Source organism: Peromyscus californicus, unplaced genomic scaffold (assembly GCF_007827085.1).
Source record: "Peromyscus californicus insignis strain IS unplaced genomic scaffold, ASM782708v3 Scaffold_13__1_contigs__length_99412109, whole genome shotgun sequence".
NCBI lineage: Eukaryota > Metazoa > Chordata > Mammalia > Rodentia > Cricetidae > Peromyscus > Peromyscus californicus.
Genome location: NW_026294424.1, coordinates 30,354,470 through 30,375,494, shown reverse-complemented (window position 1 = coordinate 30,375,494; position 21,025 = coordinate 30,354,470). Strand labels below are relative to the sequence as shown.

Sequence of the window (21,025 nt, the reverse complement as noted above, 5' to 3'; positions counted from 1 at the left end):
GGACATTTTCTAATACTAAGCAACTTCAATATGCCTTATTACAGTGTCTTACTATTGCTATCTTGTGGCCAGAAAATGACCATATGTGAATTTTCAGAAAATTATGTCAAGTGTGTTCATGAGATTCACAGAGATGAGGAAAGAGACAAAGAAACTCTTGAGTGATGTGACACTCTCCAATCTCCAGTGTACAAAAGAGTCTACAGATTTGCACTAAGATCTGTTAGATGAGTCCATATGAGATGAGAGTTCTAGTTTAAGAGGTTGGATGGTCAGTGTTGTACCCAGAGTCCCCCAAAGACCACCAAAAGACCGATCCAAATGCAAAAGCAAAGAGTATTTTAATTTACAAGTTTAAACTCAGGTCCCTCCATCCATCTGACACAGCAGCTGAGCAGGAGATCTCACTCTGAGTGGCAATCAAGCAGGGTTTTTATAATGGTTAGGGTAGGGGATCTAGAGGAATTCCAGCTCTATGTAGCTACAAGCTCAGGATTGGTGCTTACTTTAGGTTAGAGATGCTTGGTTTGAACTGATTGGAGAGTTGCAGATGTAAGGAAATAGCCATCTCCTCTAGCAGTTTGTCATCGCAGACCCATTTTCTCTGACAACTAGACATCCCATTTCCTATCTGTAGGAAACTTGTTCCCTGTAACAGATATGATACATAATCTCTCATATCCTTTAGGTTATGGCAGGAAATGTCTAGAACTTGTTTTTTATGTGGCTCTTAATTGTCTGGGTCTAGGAGCAGCCCATCCTCTGGTGGGTTTCCCAGGGCTTAGGGTGGAGGGGCAGCCCATCCTCTGGTGGGTTTCCCAGGGCTTAGGGTGGAGGGGCAGCCCATCCTCTGGTGGGTTTCCCAGGGCTTAGGGTGGAGGGGCAGCCCATCCTCTGGTGGGTTTCCCAGGGCTTAGGGTGGAGGGGCAGCCCATCCTCTGGTGGGTTTCCCAGGGCTTAGGGTGGAGGGGCAGCCCATCCTCTGGTGGGTTTCCCAGGGCTTAGGGTGGAGGGGCAGCCCATCCTCTGGTGGGTTTCCCAGAGCCTGCTGCCCCAGTCTGACCCTTCTCTAAGATGGCTACAACCCTGTCATCCTCCCAGTTAGAAGGTTGAATTTCTCTTTTAAAACTTCTTGCCTGGTGGTGGTGGCGCACGCCTTTAATCCCAGCACTCAGGAGGCAGAGCCAGGTGGATCTCTGTGAGTTCAAGGCCAGCCTGGTCTACAAAGTGAGTTCAAGGACAGGCTCCAAAGCTACACAGAGAAACCCTGTCTCAAAAAACCAAAAAAAAACCAAAAAACAAAAAAAACCTTAGTTTTAAGTGGTTAAATAAGATGTACAGACAGATATATGGAATGATTGAATAACTAATAATTATCCACAGGAAAATTAGGATAAGTTATGAATAGATATAGAGAGGGGTGTAGGTAGTCAGTATGTCTGGGACAGACATAGTGAATAGAGAGCAGGAGTTGGTAATGAGTGGGGGTGGGGTCGAGATGGTAACGTATGGGTAGAGTGGAGAATATGTACTCAGTGGACGAATCTGGCAACAGTTCATGAGTGCAAGTAGATAGTGAGCATATGGAGTAAATATGAGGAAGAATGGGACTGTGAATGGGTAGATGGTGAGTGTGTATGATGTTGAATAAGTATCAAGTGTATGAGGGCAGGAGGATGTAGCAAGTGCAAGTCAGTGATGATGTGTATATAGGGAGAGGCAGGTGATGGTGGCATTAGGACAAAGGTTTCTAAGGAGAACTCCTATCTCCTGTATACTTAAATAATAACTACCTATCATTCTAACTCTAGGTAAGTGGTTAAAGGGATTAAATCGGTATAGAATAGCAGATAATGGGAAAGAATGAGGTGAGCTGTGTGAATAGTGAGTAGCTTTGTGTAACAACCCATGTAGTTTTTGTGTGAGATTGAGGGGTGTGATAGTAACTAGTTAGGTAGCCAGTGAACAAAGACATTGGACCTAATCCTTGTAATCAGACTTTTCTTGTTCAGCAGATTTGGTCTCATACTTGGAACTTAGTCTTAAAACCAGTCTTTTAGGATTTGGGGTATATTGCTCTAAGTTTTCCTGGTTTGTAGAGTTTCCATTAAGAAATTAGCTGCTCTTTCGATGGATTTTCCTTTATATGTGACTTGTAAGATTTTTGGCTATGTTGTTTTGGTTTTGTTTGTTTTAAGTGAAGTCTCACTATGTAGCCTTAACTGTTCTAGGACTAGATGTGTAGACCAGGCTAGGCTTGAACTTACAGAGATACTCTTAACTCTGCCTTTTGAGTGCTGGGATTGAAGGCATGTCTGTGACTTTCATTGTATCTTGCAGCTTTTAAAACTCTCACTTTGTTCTATATATTTAATGTTTTAACTATAACATCCCATTTTATGGCCCTATCTGTTTGGCATTCTGTGTGTTTCTTATATCTGAATGGATTTGGCTTTTTCCTTAGTTTGGTCTAGGTTTTTTTTGCTTTTGTTTATTTTATCTATGATGTTATTGAAGATCTTGTCTATGCCACTGACTTGGGATTCTTCTTCACCTATGGCTATAATTTGAAGATTTTGGTCCGTTCATTGTGTCCAACAGTCCCTGCATGTTCCTTTTATGTGTTTCTTGAAGTTTTTCATAGTCTTTGTTTGAATGGTCTAATCTCTACTTCATTTTCAAGTCCTGATATTCCTTCTTCTACTTGTAAGGATTTCCTCTGCATTTTCTAATTGGATTATTGAGTTTTTCCAACTTTCATCTTCTTTCTAGCTTGAGTTCTTTTTAATATTTCTATCTCTTTATGACATACAGTTTTCAGATTCTGGATTGGCTTTGTTACTTCATTCAGCACTGTATTTGTATTTTCTTGGCTATCACTCCAGACATTTGTTTCTTTTCTCATTAAATTCATTCTTTACACTTGTAGAATTCTTTGGTGATGTTTGTGATCATTCTTTTAAGTTCTGAGTCCCAGGGCTTACTTAGTCAATTCTCATTGGACAATATTTCTATATAGCACTGGATGATTTAGAGGGGAGATATACTGTCTTCACCTTTCTTGTTGTTTGTGTTTTTACAATGAGAAGTGGACATGTGGACTCCATTCATTGACTGGCTGTTTGATGTGAGATTCTAGGCTGCCTCAGGTCAGACTAGTACACAGGCACTTCAGTAAGGCCTGAGGGTTGAGGACAATATGGGTGTGCAAGTTTCCAGGAACACACTGGGTTGGATCCATGAACAGATTTGCATCCTGGGCTATGCCTGGAGGTTAGATGTGGTGATATTTTATTTGTGCTCTAATAAATAAAACTTATCTGGGGATCAGAGGACAGAACCAGCCACCAGATTAGACATAGAGGCCAGACAGTGATAGCACACACCCTTAATCCTATCACTTGGGAGGCAGAGATTCCTCTGAATCTCTGTGAGTTCAAGGTCACACTGAGAACAGAGCCAGACATGCTGGCACGCACCTTTAATTCCAGCACTTAAGATCTCATGTTTTTGCTTGGGAACAAGGACACATGCCTTAATCCCAGGAAGTGATGGCAGAAAACAGAAAAATATATAAGGCATGAGGACTCAGAGGTTTTCAGTCCGAGGATTCATGGAAATAGGATAGGCTGAGGAGTTGACAAGGTGAGGTTGGCTATGACTTGTTCTATTCCTCTGATTTCTCAGCATTCACCTCAATATCTGGCTCTGGGTTTTTTTTTTATTAATAAGGCCATTTAGCAATTCGTGTTACAGTTAAATATTGTTCAGGCAGGCTAGGGTCAGCAGGGGTGGGAATATCAACAGACTGTACTAGTACATAGGTTGTGCCAACAGGAACAGGTCTGAGATTGGGAAGGAATACGCAGGGTAGGGTTATAGCTTGGTACAGGTCATTCTACCCAGGCTAGGATATAAGTCCCTGGCTTGTTCTGGGAATTAGAGATGGTGAGAGTCAACTAGGATTCAGGGAATTCACCAGACTGGACCTGGACACAGAATATGGAGGCAAGGACTAGATGTTGGATATGTTGTGGGTAACTGGAATGAAAGAGAGGGGACATAAAGTACAGGTAGTCCAGCTGGATCTGTGGCATGGGTGTGGTAGCTACAGTGTCCCAGGTAAAAAGCAGGGCTGAGGTTAGCAGCAGGTACCAAAGGAAGCGAGATAGGTAGAGAAGAGTGTCTTAGTCAGTGTTCTATTGCTGTGAAGAGACATTATGATCACAGCAACTCTTATAAAGGAAAGCATTTATTGGACTTGCTTGTAGTTTCAGAGGTTTAGTCCATTGTCCTCATGGCAGGAACATGGCAGCATGTAGGAAGGCATGTTGCTGGAGAAATAGCTGAGAATTCTAAATCCAGATCTGCAGGAAGCGAAAGACACTGGAATTGGCTTGGGCTTTTGAAACCCAACAGGCCACCAGTGACAAACTTCCTCTAGAAAGACCACACCTATTCTAGCAAGGCCACACCTCCTGGTCTCTCTCGAGTAGTGCTCCTCTCTAATGACTAAGCATTCAAATACATGAGCCTTTGGAGGTCATTCTTATTCAAAGCACCACAAGGGGTCTTGCCTATTTTTAAATCTCTACTACTGAATATGTTTCTCACAATGGTTTCACTTTTGTTTGCATATTGCTACATTAGCTTTTAGTATTGTTCTGTACCCTTTGCCACCAAGTATACACTTGGATAGTCTCTCTTTTCCGTCCCACACCAAACATACATACATTCCCTCTCATTCCTACCTCTCTTATTCTTTCTGCTTTCCTTATCTCTTACTTGGTATAGCTCATAACTATAACCTTCAATGGCATCAACAATCTCTGAAGTCTGTGGCCCTAAATAGTATCCAAACAATCATCTCCCAGGAGGATAGGATCACATTTGATCTTTTTAAAAGGTGATCTAACACCAGTCACTACACTCACCTACAATATTTGCCTCCCATCCCTAATATTAGTAATTAAAATCCCATCATACACCATATTGTCCTTACTTATTTATCCTCAAATGGCTATTGAAGTCAAAGAGAAAACCATTAATTGAACAGTGCATCTGCATATACGACCATCCAGAAGTTGTAGCTGCTTTCGCAGTTAATCATAATAGGAGAAATATAGAGTATGTACAAGAACTAAGCTCTTAGACAAAGGATATTTCTTATGAACTACATACCTCAACTCTATCACAAACTAGTTGCAAATTAGCCAAGATACATATATCCTAGGATGGTAATGTAAGAGACATGAAAACTCGAGGTCACATAACTTCCAAAAATTATTAATCACACATAATTGCCAACAGTAAAAGTGAGTTAGCTGAAACTTCAGTCACCTCTCCAAAAAAAAAAAAAAACCTTCTAAAGAATAGCAAATATTTTTTAAGGTTTATTTATTCATTATGTATACAGTATTCTGTCTGCATGTGTCCTTACAGGCCAGAAGATGGCACCAGATCTCATTACAAGTGGTTGTGAGCTACCATGTAGTGGTGGAACTCAGGACCTCTGGAAGAGCAGTCAGTGCTCTTAACTGCTGAGCCATCTCTCCAGCCCCAATAATAGCAAATATTAAAAAGAAAAAAAAGGCAAGCAAGCAAACTGTTGAATGAATCCCAAGAGAACACACACACACACACACAGAGAGAGAGAGAGAGAGAGAGAGAGAGAGAGAGAGAGAATAAATTAATTCATTTCCAAGAGCCACAACCATGAAATGTACAAAATAAAAAATAAAAGTGCAGAAAAACAAAAGAAAATAAGTGTGACTTTGCTAAGGGTCTATGAAAAAGCAGACAACAGCAGCCAAGAAGCATCATTGTACCTGAGAGGTGTACCCTATTTTAAAGGGTCAACAGGCAATACCAGAAATTTCATATATTCTATTCATTATGACAGTTACACACATAAATATGGAAGAGACAATTCAGAGAAACATTTCTTTTTCAATAAGCAAGTCTTAAGTTATACATGTGTGTACATGTGTATGAAACAGCAGCTAACTTGTGAAGTCAATTATGCTACATTCTTAAGGTACAACTGGTAAATATGTAATTGAATTAAAGTACTTATGATTTAGCAAAGTAAACATATATACATAAAATATATAGATACTTTATTCTAACTTTAAAACCCATATGTTTGGGTGTAGGTATTAGAAATATTTATACTAAGCTTTAGTGTTTATCTCTTAGGAATGGGAATTCTGAGTCTTTTTTCTCCTTCTCTCTGTTTATTAATTTTCCATTGGTATTTGTTATCATTTTAAGTATTTTTCAAAGTACCAAGAAGAAAGGATTTTGAATGTTTTCATCACAAAGATATGATAAATGTTTAAGGCAATTGATATGCTAATTACCTTAATCTGATCATTATACAATGTGTATGTAAATCAAAATGTCACACTGTATTTCACAAATACATTTTATAAATCTGGTAATTAAAAATTGACAAACTTGCCATGATACAGGGGTTCACAGAGATAGCATAATTTCTCCAAAATCAAATAGGTAATAAGTAGTAAAACCAAAATTCCAATATGAATATATTCCTTCTATAGTCCATGCTTTATGATTTATAACACTCTAGTTGAAAAACAAATTCAATAGTAATCTCAGTCTGACCCATTCTGTTCCCCTCACATACACTACACCATCATGATCATCACCATCACTACTATCTAACCAAACAAAAGACTTTCCAATGGCATCACATTTAGGAACTACTGCTTCAATACCCCTCACAATCACCTGGAGGGCCAGGAACTCAGAGACCTAGGACAAAGCCAAGATATGACTAACAACAACAACAAAAAAAGCCCTCAATGAAATGATTCCTGATGATATTCTCCTATGTTCATAGATTGGTGCCTACCAAATCATCATCAGAGAATCTTCATCCAGCAACTGATGGGAGCAGATCCAGAGACTCACAACCAAGCATTAGGCAGAGCTCTGGGAACTCTGCAGAAGAGAGGGAGGAAGGGTTGTAGGAGACAGAGGGTTCAAGGACACCAGGAGAACAGGAACCACAGAATCAACTAACCTCTGCTCATAGGGGCTCACAGAGACTCACAGAGACTGAAGCAACAACCACAGAGCCTGCACAGGCCTGTGCTAAGTCCTCTCTCTATACCTTCTGGTTGGTTAGCTGTGGGTTTTTGTAGGAATCCTAACAGTGGGAGCAGGGTGTCTATGCCTCTTTTGCCTGCTCTTGGGACTCTTTTCCTCCCACTGGGTTGGCTTGTGCAGCCTTGAGGTGAGGGTTTATGCCTATTGCATCTTGTTAGGCCATGTTCAGTTCATATTCCTGGGAGGCCTGTTCTTTTCTGAAGGGAAAGGGAGAAGCAGTGGATCTGGGAGAGAGAGGATGTGAGTATGTGTGGGGGGTGGTGCTTGGAAAAACAAAAGAAGGGGAGGCTGTCATAGGGATGTATTGTATGAGAGAAGAATAAAAAAACTGAAAATAAAAGAACTACTGCCTCTGCAAGTCACCTTGGCAAACAACAATCAGTAACAGCTAGAACTTTACTGGCTGAGAGGCCTGTTGTGCAGGGAGACTTTCTTGAGTTCCAAGAAGAGGCAGCATGCCAAGAGTGTTCTCCTGGGAATATAATATATGGAATACTAATTATGTACTGCTAGAACACACACAACAGGAATATAATTACACTGAGCAAGCAGGAAGGCAGATTATTTATCAACCAGAGCAGAGAAAATGGAACATTACCTAATAAGCAATAATTGAAAGTTAATAACAGATTTTAAGAATCTATCTTTGTTTCCACAATGATGCTATAAAAACTCAGATTAACATAAAAATATCTAGATATGAGAAGTTTTTCTCTAACAGTATGATAGGAATGCTGTTCAAAGTGATAGGAATGATAACACCATTCTGAGAAATAGTCATAAATACAGGATTTTGGTTATAAAATAAGAATGTAATAACTAAGGTAGTATAACTTAAAGCATATTTGATATGCTATGAAATCTTTTTAGTGGTATATTGGTTATGTAAAATTGTATTTACAAAACTATGACCTAATTACTTCAATTCTGCAAATATTATTCCATGTTGTTTAGCCATCTGTCCAAATGCTGGCTTATACTACACAAATGGGCTTGAGCTATAATAGAAAAATGTACATCCTCTAGTAGCTTTCAACCAGATCCCTGCTGGCCCCATCAGATGACCTTCTGCAAACAGTGTTTGTGATCTGACCTTTAGTGTATGCATGCTTGAGTCCCAGATCTGCTTTGTAAGAGTATATATAGGAAGTCTTTGCCAGATAGTAGTAAACATAGGGTTTTTGTCATTTTGTAAATATTAGTATTCACTTTGTGATTAAGGCTCATCATAAAGAGAACACATGCGCGCGCGTGCGCGCGCACACACACACGCACACACACACACACACACACACACACACTGAATGAATAAATAAATAAATGTTCTAACAATACAGGAATGAATAAGTGCTGTTATAAACAAAGTAAAAGCAACTTACTAATGTCTTAACTTTTGTATCTACTAAGAGTGACCCTTCCCCTGTATAAACACAAATGTGTTGTGTGAGTTACTTTGTAAATAGAATACCTCTAACTTTTATGATTTAGAATAATACCATGAACATCCTCTTAGCTAGCATTTCAGAGAAGCTAGACAAGAAAGCTTGTGTGTGTGTGTGTGTGTGTGTGTGTGTGTGTGTGTGTGTGTGTGTGTGTGTGCTGTGTATGCCAGTATCTGAGGAGGCTAGAAGAAGGTGTCATATATGCTGGGGCTTATGGGAGGTACAGGTGATTATGAGCCACAAAGCATGGGCACTGAGAACTAAGCTATTGTCTTCTGGAAGGGAAGAAATCACTCCTAACAACACTGCCTTTTTCCAGCCCCAGGTTATTATCTTAGTTCACATTTGTTGCTACAGCTTGGACACATTGCACCCATTAAGTTTTACTGACCATATTAAGTTTAGGCACTTTTCTTTTATATTCCAGTTTTCAGTCAACATTCCTTCCCTATTATGATCCAGGAACAGTAAGTGGTTGGACTAGAATCCCTGTTAATACAAGGCAGCATGTCCAAAGGAAACCCTTTCTCCTCTCTGCACAAGAAACTGACATGTGGTGATATTGTTAGGTCTGGATACGTGGAAACACGCCAACTATGTCACAATATCAAGAACTTTCTGGAAAAAAAAGTAGTAAAAAGGTAATTTTTCGATGTAAAAATGCATCTTAACTGAGAGAAGTATAGATGTAGAGAAATACCTGTTTGGGATTTCTTGAATATGGTGACTTGTAACTCGGTATCCCCTTGGCTAACATCCTACAAGCACAGCCTGCACAGATGTTAGAAGGGATAGAAGCTCCTGTGCATCATTAGGGCTACAGAACAACTCAACCAACAAGAATAACAAGTCATACTTAAATTGTTACCCAGGGCCAAAAAAGTTTTCCAGATGACATTATGGACCATTTGACGGAATGCTATAGAAGAGGAACACCTTTATTAACAATTCGGCGCTAATATTATGGCATAGTGCTTATGCTATATTTCCCTAAGTTAGGCTCCCAGTGTAGTCTGTATTAGTCTATGAGGCTCAATGTTCAATTGAGTTTAAGAAAATCCTTTGGCTAATGATAAACCACTATTGTGAGCACAATGCTCTTCTTGAATGTAGCTCATAGTGGAATCATGGTAGACCACACCAGTAAGTTTACTTTTGTTCTAAGTATAGCACCTATATGCTGCAGAGCATGGTGTCTCTTGTCTCTTCCACATAGTCAGCATGCCATGGAGGCTCATTTTTATGTTGGTCAAGTCATATTTCCACTTCTTATGGTAGAGTTCCCTCCCACTTCTGTCTAGAGTTCCAGTTTTAAGTATAGTAAAGTGTCCATCACTCCATAACAAAAATAAATAAATAAATGAACAGCCACTGTTCTTAGTTTTTATTTGGTAAGTTTAACATCTGAGTCACTTGTAGTTCAGTTTCCATTATCTGGCATTCATTTTGGCTTTCAATCATTCTTCTTTTCATGGTGATGTTTTCATTTCATTTCCAATGCTGTGATAAAATACTGCAACAAAAAAGTATCTTAGGGAAATGAAGGGCTTGCAATTTCAAGTTACAGTCTCTCATTCTGGGGACGTCAAAGCAGAAACACCAGGAGGATTTTGTCATATCACCTTAACAGTCAGTAACAAAGAGAGAATAAAAGCATCTTTGCTTGCTTCCTTTCAGCTAGCTTTCTCTTCTGTTATACTGTTCCGAACTCCCTGCCCAGGGAATGGTGTTGCCCACAATGGCTGGGTCTTCCTACGTCAAATAATAAGCCAATCTCCTACAGATATGCCCATAAACAAACCAGATCCAGATAAGTACTCATTGAGACTCTCCACCCAGTGTTAAGAGACATGTTTCTTTAATGCCGAGTTCCTAAAAGGAATCCCTGGAAATGTTGAGGAGTGACTTTAGGTATTACCAGCTACAGTGTCTAACTTTTTATGTGAATTCATGCTTGTTTGGAACAATCTTTCACTGTGGACAATCTATGTCTTTTATACATTTTTGTGTGCATTTCTACCTGAGGACTTTGCAGATACAACCATTTGGGAAATTAATTTTCACCTGTGGCCTATCCACCTCACACTTTATTGACTCAATGACAAAGAGCTGTTTGAGCTTTTTCACACAGATAAACTTCCTAATTGCTTTTCTGGAAATGTCGGATATACAGTATGACAGACGGAACTATGTATCAAACTTCCATCTTTACTTCCGTGTGCGTACTGCAGAGTGAGGCTCTAACAGCTCGTATCTTTATAAACATCATTCTGCATACTTAGGATTCTCTAAATTAGCTTCTTCTTCATGCTCTTTGAAATTTCCTAGCTATTTGTACAAGTTTTATCCATATTTACTCTGTATTTTTTGCACATTATCTGTTTTATCCACCATGTTGTTGGGGTTCCAGTGCTCTGTGCCTGTCAGCCTACTACAAAGAACTTTGTTAATATAGTGACCTTTTATCCAAAACGTTCACTAATAAATATCATCACTGAAGAATATCATACAGTATTTAGTAAAAGCAACTATCAGTTTTTTCTCTTTCTGTAAATCGTGTTTTCCATCCCATCAAGAGACAAAATCTTTTTCTCTTTTCCTTGACTATGAGCTGGCCTTGTGGGTCACTTTACAGTAGAAAATACTGAAAGCTGTGTTCTGGGATTTCACAGCCTATTCGCTAAAATAATTGTAATTTCATTTTATTCTCCTGGTGCTCTGTCATCTGTGTATCAGGAGCACAGTAAATAAATGAGATCCCACGAGAGAAAGCCGGTAGTAAGAGGTCAGCTGAGTTTTCATGTGGATAAGTGACCTCAAGAGCTTCAGGGAAATCACCAGCTGAGGCCAGGACAACCCATGGATCTGCATGAAATAATGAGTTGCTGCTGTTTATGACACCAGCCTTGTGACTGTTGTATAATAATTGGTGCTTAGTTAATGACCAATAACTTTCTGTGCCCCTGAATGATATTACAGAGGAGCACGTATCCTAAATTACACTAGAATTCTAAAACGGGTGATTTTTTTCTCTCAACTGGCATAACTACAACTAAAAGGTTAAGCAATTTTAATGTCTTAACTTTTTCAGATTATGGATGCATATTTGGGGACTGGGCTCTTCTTGGATTAAAGCTGTATAATTAATCACTTGATATTGTCAATTAGTTTCTGGAAATTGATGCTGAATTTAAGGTGATTTGTCTTTAAATGAAATAGATAAGCATATATATATGTGTGTGTGTGTGTGTGTGTGTGTGTGTGTGTGTGTGTGTGTGTGTGTGTGTGTATGCTTTACATTAACCCAACAGAAATTTCTTACATAGAAGAAAGTATCCTATAGATTTCTGACTGTGGAAACTAACCTTTGTATTCACACTGGAATGAATTCAGTTCCTTACCCATGGGTCTTTAGTTCTGGCATTTAAAAAATAAAGCAAATGGCACCCCTCCAGAATTGATGCCAAATGCATGCTTCAGCAATAATCACCATGAAGATTGTAACTTGCCATGCTTTTGACATTTCACAAATTCTGACTGTAAATTGTAGAGAGAGAGGAGCAAATTTTAAACTGTTAGCCCATTTTATTATAAACATAAAGGAACACATTTCCCATTACAGCCCAGTAACTTTCATTTTATGAATGTCCAGATCAAAGCATTAAAGCTATTTCTATGTATTCCAACGGGATTTTCTGAAAGATGTGTCAGGCTTTATGAAAGAGAACAAGCTGGGAGGAGCTGGACATAAAGTGTGGCCTGGTTCTATGATCAGTGTCTACTATCTGCAAAGTTTCTAAAACACAAGGAACTGAGAGTTTCTCCAAGCATAACATTCTTTATTTGATTCTACAGAAATAAAGTATATTTATCATCCATATTACTGATGTTTATGATTGCCTAAGCATAAAATAAGAAGAAAGAATGGCCGCTGCTTACTGCCAAGCACAGGTTAACGAAATCTCTGCTTCTGTATGTTTTTTGAATAACTGTCCTCTGGTCTTAAAATAGTTCTTCCAACACAGTTCTTCTGCTATTATTCTCTCATTAAATCATCACATAGATAATTGTATCCTATTGACAAAAGAATCTACTGGAGCGCGCTTTCCTTTCTATCAAGTAAAGGTCACAGGAAGTGAAGACAGCTATTAAGTAAATAGCAAATAAATTCAACTCTACAGAAAATGTCTTCATGTGCACACATTGCAGATAGGAAGGTATGAAACTGAAAATACAGGTTTCAAGTTTAAGATACATGTAAAACCACTGAAGTACTTTGACAAAGCATAATAAAATGATATAAATGAAATCTCCCTGGCTCTTCCGGTGACAGAAACAAGGTAAAAATTTTTATTACCAGTTCAATAGGGCATTAGCTCTTTTTTGCTGATTTAAATAGTCTGTATAATATCAAATAACTGTAATAATGATGAAGCTTTATACAGTTTCTCTTTCTTTTTCTTTCTTTTGTCAATGCATATTATAATACATATTAAGAACTTTTACACACACAGAGAGAAAAGAAATTCTTACAGCTGAAACTTGATTAACTAAAATAACTATACTTTTTATCAAGCCATAAAAAGAATTAATCTTTCTCTGAATTAAAACTATATTTAGTCAATAGAAGTAAACATAAATCTTGAATATCAAAAGACACTTACAAAGTGTTGGCTAAAGATGATTATTCCAATTCAATATATCAGTGTAGAGGCATGAATATGATGCTTTTTGCTAAAGATTTAGTTTTCTCCTCATAGATACAAATCTTAGAACCACAATATGCCAGTCAGCCCTTGCCATTGCAGCAAAACATTTGAAATAATAAACAAAAGAGAAAGAAAACTTAATTTTGCCTTATGGTTTCAAAGTTTTCTATTTTTGGTTGCTTGGCTTCTTGTTTAGGGAACTGTGATGGCATTGGAAATCATGAAAAAAAGCAAAGCTGCTTATTTTATGGTGGCCAGAAAGCAGAGAGATGAAGGGGCTGGGCAGGTCTCATACCTGTCTCAGGGCATGCCCCCAGTGTGTTTCTTGGTTTCGGCTCTTAAAGGTATTAGCGCTCCTCACAGGCTAATATAGTAGTTACTTTTTCTGTTTCTGTGACAAAACACCCTGAGGAGAGCAACTTAAGAGACAAGGGAGCCGGGCGGTGGTGGCGCACACCTGTAATCCCAGCACTCGGGAGGCAGAGGCAGGAGGATCTCTGTGAGTTCGAGGCCAGCCTGGTCTACAGAGCTAGTCCAGGACAGGCTCCAAAGCTACAGAGAAACCCTGTCTCGAAAACCCAAAAAAAAAAAAAAAGAGAGACAGAGAGAGAGAGAGACAAGGGGTTTGTTTGGGCTTATAGCTTCAGGGGTCACATTCCATCATGGCAGAGGTGTGGCCACAGGAGTGGGAGGCCAGCAGTCACATGGCATCTGTAGTCAGGAATCAGACAGTAAACAGGAAATGAGGCTGGACTATAAAGCCTCACAACCTGCAACCAGTGAGCCACTTCCTCCAGGAAGGTTGCTACCTTCTAGACGTAGAAACTGTTCAGAACAATTCCAGCAACTGAAGAGCAACTGTCCAAACACAGGAGCCAAGAGAGGAAAATTTCATATTCAAACAACAGCAGCTGGCAACTAATCCTTTAGCATGTAGGCCTTTGGGGTACATTAATAAATTAGTTTTTAATTAAGTAAATACAATTACATCATTCCCCCTTCTTCTCCTCCCTAAAAGTCTTTTCATGTTGTTCTCATGTTTTCCTCCCATTCATGGTCTCTTTTTCTTAAATTATATATACATGCAAATAATATATGCATATAATGTATATGCAAATAAATATATCAATGCTGTCTGCCATAGCCATTTAGCGTTTCTTGTATTTATATGTTTTTAGAGCTGACTATTTGGCATTGTATAACCAATTAAGGGGTTCATCCCTGGGGCAGACTAATTATCTTGCTCTCAGTAGTCTTTAATTGCCTGTAGCACTTCAGAGAAAGGTGGGGCACTATAATGATGCCCTCATCCATGTTAACAAATTAGTATTGTTATTGCTCAGGTCTTGTTTAAGCAGCCATGCTGTTGAGAGTTCATGGGTTTGGCTCCCTGTCATCCATAGAGGAATCACCCTTGCAGCAGTGAGGTCATGGATCTTAGAGGAGAAACTACTCCCTCTTTCCCAAACCCGTATAATCCCTAACACAATTCTACGTATTTCTCCTTATGCCCACAGAGAAGTGTAGCTCCCACTCCCCACCAAAGAAGCTTCTTATTGCAGCGCAGCCCACTGCAGAAAGTCACAGCTGGTCGAAATGCAGACAACAGTGACTGTAGAGTGCCCGGCTTCAACTCAGATACATCTATAACACAACACTTACACCGAAGGCTCAGGGAATATGGAGGAAGAAAGGGTGGAAAGATTGTGAGAGCCAGAAGGACTCTGGGGGACTTTTAAAAACCCACACCATACCCACAGCATGTATTTTATATGGCAGAGACTTTTGGCAATGCTATGAGACAGGACTAAGACACTGGGATAAGGAAAGAAACTAGTAAGAAGCAATGAAGTGGTGACAGAAGAGGAGGTGTGTGCTTTTCTTTTGATCAGAACGAGGACTTTCAAATAGATTGATGTAAGTTTGCCACGCCAAAAATATAGAAAGATGGATTCCTACATATAAATAAAATCAACTCCTCAGTGAGAACACAGAGAAGCTGACTTCACAGAATTGTAGTGAGCCTTAGTGCTGAGACTGTTTCCTTAAATAACAACATGGTCTTAATGAGAGTGGACTGACCTCCAGAACTCCAAGCACCAGGATGTCTGTACTTTCTCCTGGGATCACACACACTACTTTGTTTTATATTTATATTTGTTACATATGTTCTATTTCAAGATGGTGTGTAAAATCATATATAAAAAAAAAAAAGGTTGCCCGATCTACCAATACGTTGATATTTTATTGGCAATATCACTAACAGCCATAGACCTCTATGTGAACACTCAGTCTTTAGATAAGTGCTCTGAAGTGCATTCTTCCCCTGCTCGAGTTGACAGCCTGGTTTTCAACAACATGAACTGTGTTGCCTCTCTGATTCCTGACTATAATGACATAATCTTTCTGTCTGTGATGTGTGGTAGGGGTGTCTTCCCAACAGCTATTAGCCTTGACTTAAGAATACATACTTTAAATCAAAAATACATTTTAGCTTCACATTTAGAGTTGTAGGGGAATAAAGTTATCATGAAAACTTTAATGATGTGCTGCCAAGATTTCTCAGTGGGTAAGAGTACTTGCCACACGAGAAAGACAGTTCAAGTTTGATTCCCAGAACCCATGTAAAGGTGAAAGAAGAGCTTGACTTCATGAAGAACTCTCATCTCCACATGAATGCCACAGCTTACATAATTATGCCCTACACACACACACACACACACACACACACACACACACACACACACACCACACACACACACACACACACACACACACACACACACACACACACACACACTGATTCTTTAAAACATTTTACAACATTAAAAATCTGCTATCAGAAGATGATAAGAATATTTATAGCAGTAAGACCGAAGAAAGCCCCAAGCCATCATTCTGTTGTCTGAACTCTGGCAGGTGCTGAGATGGGAAACTGTTAGAGAGTGCTGTGCTTTTATTTTATATTATATTGATCATTAAGTGTTCTAGGATTAAGAACAGCATTTGACTTTATTGCTAATGTGTCAGGGTGTTGGCAAAATCTATAGAGATCATGCACTTTTCATGGCATTACCCAATCATGTGTTGTGTTCTTGAATGTTCTTCAGCTCCAAGGACCAGTTATTCACTTGTGTCCACCTCAAGTGTAGATGTCTCTTGTGAGGAAAATGAAACCTCAGATAAACTCAGATGAAGGAATAAAAATGAGAAGAAACTGAAGACAACATCCTTTCCCAAAGGTTCCCATTGATCCTGTTTCTCTGCCTCCTCCCACACAGGGCTCATGGGATTCCAAAAGGGATCTGAGGAAGCATGACAAGGGCTTTCCATGAGAGAGGGGAGAGAAAAAGTTCATACAAGAATCACTGAATTTAACGTTTTACAAAATTGTGTGATATAGAGAAAAGAAACAGAGTTCTGGGGTGATACACAGAGTAGGACATGACTTAGTTCTTTAGTCAAAAAGAGTTCTACCAGAAAAAGTAACTTTTATAGTGAGACAAGAAAAAAAAGCCAAAGGAAATGAAGTTTCTGGATCAGACAATGCCCTGTCCTTAGTGAGGTCGTTAGGACTGCAAAACCGTGTGATGCTGAACTAGGTCTATCTTCTGTGGGGAAAACATTTCCCATTCTGAGTCCTTGCTGGCAGCTTTAAACACTAAGACATTATTTTAAAAATTCAGTAAGAAAGAACTTAAGAAAAATGGAGTGTGTGTTTTAAAATAGGAAAATTGTCTTTGGTACAAAATGAAAGTGCATTAGGAAAAGACAAAAAGAGGGCCTGATTTATATAGAAGCTCCCCTCCAAGCTCCCACTTGGTCCACTATCTAAATGAGTCCTTGTTGGTTGATTGCAAGCCACCATTTTTTCCTAAGGTCAGGTAGCAAAATGAGACTTCCTGGAGGACTTATCTTGACCATGAAAAAAAAAATACATCTCTGTAGCACAAATCCTAATTGGTTTTAATAACAAAAACCCAGAGTCAGATATCAGGGTGAAAGCTGAAAGATCAGAGATGCAGAGCAGCCAGCCACTAGTTCTTACCTCTAGGAATTCTCCACCTGAAAGAGCCTGAGCTCCTGTCTCCTCCTGCCTTACATTCCTCTCTCTGCCCAGCTATATCACTTCCTGTCTCCACCTCCTAAGTGCTGGGATGAAAGGTGTGTGCCACCACTGCCTGACTTCTATGGTTATCTAGTGGCTAGCTCCACCCTCTGAGCTTCAGGCAAGCTTCATTTGTTAAAGCACAAACAAATTATCACCACACATCTCAGACAGGGGCTTCCAAATTTCAGGTTCCAGTTCTCCCAGGAACACAGAATTCATATGGCCTTCCATTAATAAAAGAAATTACAGACTCTGCTGTTAGCTCAGACCTATCTAATTACTTTAGACACTTCCTAAAGATTCAACTTTCTTTAAAGGTCATAAGCATCATAGATCATATCTTAATATTGTCTTCATCTGTATTCTCTCCTTTCAATTAGCTACTAGGCTATTATAACCTCTGTGATTGTCATTGTAATATTGCTTTCTTTGACAATAGGAAATTTAAAACAATTATTTCACTGTAGGAAATGTTGATCATGTATTTGTCCTCTTACATTTTTCTGACATTACACCAAGTCTACTTATGTGAATGAATTGTAGAATAAGATTAAGACAAGACATCTTTCCTTTATATACAACCCTAGGAGGAGTGACCTTCCATTACAACATTGGCTGTCTAGAAATTTACTGAGATTTTTTTGTACTGTCTTTTTTGATATGCAAGAGCTTTTACAGGAATTATTTGGTAATCGTTTACATAGATTCACCAAGCAATACCTGAGTACTTACCATGAATCATGCATTAGATATATTCCAATGTTTTCAGCTTATAACAAAAAACTAGTAGTATTGAGGAACTTCCATTTTCACAGATATTCAGTCTTTTACAAACTCCTGTATGGCCCCCTTCCTATTTCCCCACCAGGGGCGAATGTTCCCAGTGAAGGAGTGCTAATGAGTGGCCTGATTCATTGCAAAGGGGTAAAAATTGCCCTCGTGGGGCAGATCATATGAGGCTCAGCAGAGTGATAGAGTACAAAGAAGCAGATGCCTGCCACAGGGTGTTGGGGGCTGGCAGGACTCACAGGGTGAGGCAGAGCTATGAAGCCTTTTCTCCCAGACTAGTTTATTTGTCCTCTAAATCATCCTTGCAATGAAACAGCCCAGTATCAGCTAAGCTCCTTCTGACACAACCCCAAAATGCTTTGTTCTCATTCCACTCCAACAGTTCCCATCAAATCAATCTCCTGCTCTCCTGTGCCCACGGGAATCCTCCAGGACCAAACCATTCTTTCTAAAATCCAAGTGCAGATAAGGTTGGCTCTGGGCTCTCTGCCCTACACTCTATGCTCCTTCTAGTTCCATGGCTATGCCATGTACACTGTCCTGCTATCTATCACTAAGTTATCTATGACACAGTCTTATAAATTAAAAAATACTGAAATTTTAAGGGTATTTGTAGCTTTAAATTAACATACAAAGTATTAGGTCTCATGTCATTTTCAAACATAATTTCTGTTGATCCTTTTTTCTCCAATCCCACTCACCTTCTTGTACCCTTCCATTTCTAGGAGTCTACTTTCTATTTTTATGTCATGTGTTCAATTTTCTTCCACCATTCAGCACCATTTTTGCTATAATTTATTAAGTTTAAAGTTGTAGACATTGTAATAAATAGTATTTTTATTTAACATAAAATTACATCATTTTATCACCTCCCTTTCCTCCAATTCCATATCAAATATATGACCCTTTATTCTTGAATTGTGTGGGTGGTGTGTGTGTTGTGTGTGTGTGTGTGTTATAAAATCTCCTGGATTGGTTTAATGTTTCGTATATGTATATTTTTAGGACTGACCGCCTGTACTGGGCAGCATTTAAGGGGCTTATCCCCAGAGAAACTTAATTCTTCCTCAGCAGTCTTTTAATTGCTGTAGCTCCTCGGGTAGGAATGCAGCCACTTGACATTTCCCCCAGCTACAATAGCACGTGAACTGTAATCACTGTTCAAGTCTTGTTTAAACAGCCATAAGGTTGAGATTTCATGGTGTAGCTTCCCTGTCAAATCCAGAAGACACAATCTTGCAAATTTCCCAGTCCTCTGGCTCTTAAAATCTTTCTGCACGCTTTTCATGGAAGTTCCCTGAGTCTTAGGTGTGGGGGTTGTTGTAGATGTATCAGTTGGGGCTAAGCATGCCACAATCACTTGTTCTCTGCATTTTGAGCAATTTAGCTTTCTGTAATGGCCATTTGCTGTAAAAAGAAGCTCCTTCAATGAGGAGTAAGAGCTACACTTTTGTGTGCTTAAGAAGTATTTAGGATTCATTTAGGAATTATACTGGCTTAAGAAAATGTCACTATTAGGTCCTCCTCTAGGATCTATAACCTCAATAGCCATGGGTAGTTGCTTAGGTTTACTGTACCAGAATGATTTCTCTCCTATCAAGCAGGCCTTAAGTCCAATTAGATAATTGTTGGCTACCACCAAGATATAAGTACCGCTACTGCACCTTTAGAAATGTAGTGCTTTATCAGTCATTGTTATAGTTTATAGGAGTCAGCTGGGCAGGATTATTAATTGCTTTCCTCCTTTGTCAGCTTGCATAATGTCTTCCAGTACTACAAAAGCTAATCCTTAGGAAAAAGGCTTTGAAGTCAGATCCAGCTGGAGTTCTCTTGGTCCTATGTCCAAAGTGTGTGGTGTCCTCAGCAATAGGGACTTACCTTTAACTTCTGGGAGGTGGTAATAACAGACTACATTGTTCAGGGAGTCTCTTGAATTACCCTGATCAAGAACTCAAAAGTTTTATCATGTCTAGAACTAGGATTTTGTTAGTCTATGGCTCTTTGTGAGAGATTTCATCTCAAGAGCATTAACTTATGATATACATGCATACATACACACACACACACACACACACACACACACACAATATATGTGAAATAACCTTAACCCATTTTAGGTAAATACAAATGATTTCCTATGGCTATTTCAGACATCCTTAGTGTTATTATCCCACCTCCCTCCCTCTTTCTTTCTCTATAGTGTTCCTTCTCCACTACCCAATTTTCCCCACTCCCATACCCGATATGTATCATGCTATTTCCTTTCTCCAGAGCCTCTTCCCCACTGATGGTTCCTCTGTACTTTCTTGGTTTCTGTTGCTACTCCGAGTAATATGTTCACATCTGAAGGTTTGGAGCTAAGAACCACAGATGAGAGAGAACATTGAATGTTTGTCTTTCTGGATTTGAGTTGTCTTGCTTAATATAGTATTTTCTAATTACATCCACTTATCTGCAAATTTCATGATTTCATTTTTCTTTACAGCTTCTGTTGTGCATATCTATTTTTCATCATCCATTCATCAATTGAAGGACAGTTAGGTTGTTTCCACTTACTAGGTATTGTGGATACTGTTGAGGAATTACCTTTGAGGTAGGATGTTGAATCCTTTGGACATACACCAATGAGTGATACCAGTAGGTTATATGGTAGATTTGTTTTGAGCTTTTTGAGAATTTTTCACTAATTTCCAGAGTGGCTGCACCAGTTTGCAATTCCACCCACAGTGGATGAAGGTTCCCCTTACCCCACAGCCTCATCAGCATTTGTTGTCAGGTATTTCCTTAATCTTAGCCATCCTGACTAGGGTAAGATTCAAAGTTGCTTTAATTTTCATTTC

General features: G+C 39.1%; 1 protein-coding gene across 1 annotated transcript in view; it reads right to left on the bottom strand.

Annotated features, from left to right (window-relative positions):
• Nucleotides 1-4,180: 4,180 nt before the first annotated feature.
• Sec61g (SEC61 translocon subunit gamma) overlaps nucleotides 4,181-21,025 on the bottom strand; it is a 35,853-nt gene continuing 19,008 nt past the window's right edge. Inside the window, exon 5 of the mRNA XM_052734792.1 lies at nucleotides 4,181-4,367. The gene's annotated coding sequence lies outside the window, so the exon portion shown is untranslated. The remainder of the gene's footprint in view (nucleotides 4,368-21,025) is intronic.